This window comes from Branchiostoma belcheri, unplaced genomic scaffold (assembly GCF_001625305.1).
Source record: "Branchiostoma belcheri isolate BF01 breed outbred unplaced genomic scaffold, Haploidv18h27 scaffold1177, whole genome shotgun sequence".
Lineage (NCBI taxonomy): Eukaryota > Metazoa > Chordata > Leptocardii > Amphioxiformes > Branchiostomatidae > Branchiostoma > Branchiostoma belcheri.
In genome coordinates this window covers 1-2,495 of record NW_017802577.1, presented here as the reverse complement: position 1 = coordinate 2,495, position 2,495 = coordinate 1, and the positions used below count along the sequence as shown (strand labels likewise).

The 2,495-nt window shown below is 41.2% G+C and overlaps 1 long non-coding RNA gene across 1 annotated transcript in view; it reads left to right on the top strand.

Moving 5' to 3' along the window:
* The window catches only part of LOC109462494, a 3,391-nt gene extending 1,107 nt beyond the window's left edge, over nucleotides 1–2,284 (top strand). The window contains exon 2 of the long non-coding RNA XR_002139773.1: nucleotides 1,782–2,284. This is a non-coding gene — a long non-coding RNA (uncharacterized LOC109462494). The remainder of the gene's footprint in view (nucleotides 1–1,781) is intronic.
* The last annotated feature ends 211 nt before the right edge of the window (nucleotides 2,285–2,495 follow it).

Below are 2,495 nucleotides of genomic sequence, written 5' to 3'. Positions count from 1 at the left end.
TTCAGACTTTAAACACCAAACAGAAAGTGGGAAACAATATGCTTCCAAAATTGATGCTTCCAGATTGATGATGGTTTACACTTCACTTCATATCACTTCATATTAATAAACACCCTTCAACAATTTCAGCTAATATTTTCAATAAGTGATTACATATTATTGACAAGTATGATGTACAGGTATGAATGATGATAACTTTCATGAATATTCATTTTGAACATTTTCTGCAAAAGCTTCAGAAATTTCTACTGGAAGAATTTTTCCTGTACATGGGAAGAATTGTTCTGCTATTAAGACTGCAAAAAGTCTCTTTCTAGTACATGTAGAAAGCTTTTTGAACATGTTTGAGGAGGTGGATTTTGCTCCTGCTGTGCTACCTGGGCTGATACCTGGGCGGGGTGTAACATTTGTGTAACGGTTATGACTAAAAAAGATCAGATAGCATCATAAAAGACCCTTGTCTCAGCAAGAACACTTCATATTAGACCTGATTGGTTGTGGTGTTGGAAGCCAACTTTTGAGGACACTTCATGGTCACTTACAGCATGGAGGTAGAAAAAAGGAAAGGAGGGAGGACGTATTTAGCACCCGCCGCGGCCTTTTGTTTTGCGGCGCTAGATCCCGCTGGTTTCTATTGTCCGCCGGCCCGGCGGTACTTCGTTTGATGCCTATGTTCGCCGTGGTCTCTCCCGCCAGAATTCCATATATGGCTATGCAAATGAGCCGAAAATGACATCACTGCCAGCGACGGTAGCCGAGTCCACTCCGAGCAGGGACCGACATACCCGAGTTTCCGAGCATTTCCTTATTTGGGTTGCGTCGTATTGTTGCGCAGAAGTCAGCATCGGGAGCGGAGGGAAATGGCGGATACGCAGATATGTTTATGTTTGTTGTGCGACGAAAAATGGGCGAGTTACTGCGTTTTTTGTGTTTTGTAAAGCTCGAATCGAACATTTTAGAACTGGAACATTTCAACAAATACAATCGTCTAGTATGAATTTGTGTGATTTTTTCTAGATATGCCGATATTTATTCTGGATAGTTGACGATGTTTATGTTCCATTTTCCAAACTTTCGTAACTGGCAATGTAGCGATTTTTCCGGCAAAGTGGACTATTTGTGGCCATATTCTACAAGCTGTGTGCCTCTCTGCTAGCGGAGGAGGTGTGTAGAAATGGATTTTGTGCTCGAAGGCCCACATAGAAACGAGACATTCTTGTAGTAACCGGGACACCCTTGCTTGTTGTTATTCTAGGAAATATTTGAAGTGACACAATTGCGCTCAATTCTTTGGTTGATTGTGGTTACCGGTAGGGTGCATGTTCCTCAAACAAGGATTCAAGCAAGGATTTGACCAAAGATACTTAACCTCCTGTTGTCTCAAGTATCGGGGTATAAAGATACTAGAAAATAACAATGAAGTCTAGTTACTAGAAAATAGTTGCAGTGCCGTGCCGTCCGTCAAGTTTGTCGTCTTTGATACACGCTTCTTACCTCCCTGCATTCATCGAAGTAATCCTCAAATTTGATACAAACTTACTGTAGAATAAAAGTTGCTACACTTATAGTTGTCAATGCCGGGCATGCCGTCTTGTCACTGACATTAATAACAATGGAAAACTCTGGTGTGCCGCTCTGGGGGCTACGCAAATCAGGGCAATTGACAAGTTCGTGCCAATTACAGTTTTGACGCCCGCGGCCAACATCGGACAATAGGCAGAAAGTTTGAGCTCCCTCCTTTCCTTTTTTCTACCTCCATGCTTACAGTATCTGTTTGGCAGGTATAGTCCAATCTGTCCTACTATGGATGGGCAACTCCCCTGGCCAAATCCCTTTGAAACATCATGGGGGTAGAAATTTATCTTTTTTTTTAAAGAATGAAGACTTGGCTAAGTACAGGTCACAACAAAACAAGATGAATGGACATGGTTAACAGATAAACAATAACTCCATGGAAACATTTAAATCAAAAGGAAAACATTTGGAGTTTTAGTGCCATAATCCTGCTATGTATAAGCCTCAGCCGATGTACACTGAAAACATAAAAAGCAAGGAATCGATCCTCAATTTGCAACATGAACTTGCTTTCAATGCAAGGAGTTGTACAATGCTTTAGGAAATTCATGTTACATTTTCTTTTGTAACTATTCTGTTTCTGCACCTTTGTCATGCGGGTCATACCTCAGGTCACCTATTGTTCCAGGCATGCAAATGACCACTGTCCAATTATCAAATTAGAGAGTCTGGTCGGGCTACCCTGACATGGGTGCACTGGCACTGGCTCAATAGCCCGAAAAAATATCCTATCAGAAAATCTCATGACATTGTAATGACAGTGTCAGATGGCCTGGGTTCACACGCTGAGGACCATGTCTTGGCCAAATCTTTCTATCCCACAACTAGTTTGTAGTGTCATGATTAGATTAGATTTAGATTATGAACAAGAAATTAATGATGAGAATCCTAGTTTTATTTTTTAAGATAGTCGGTCATCT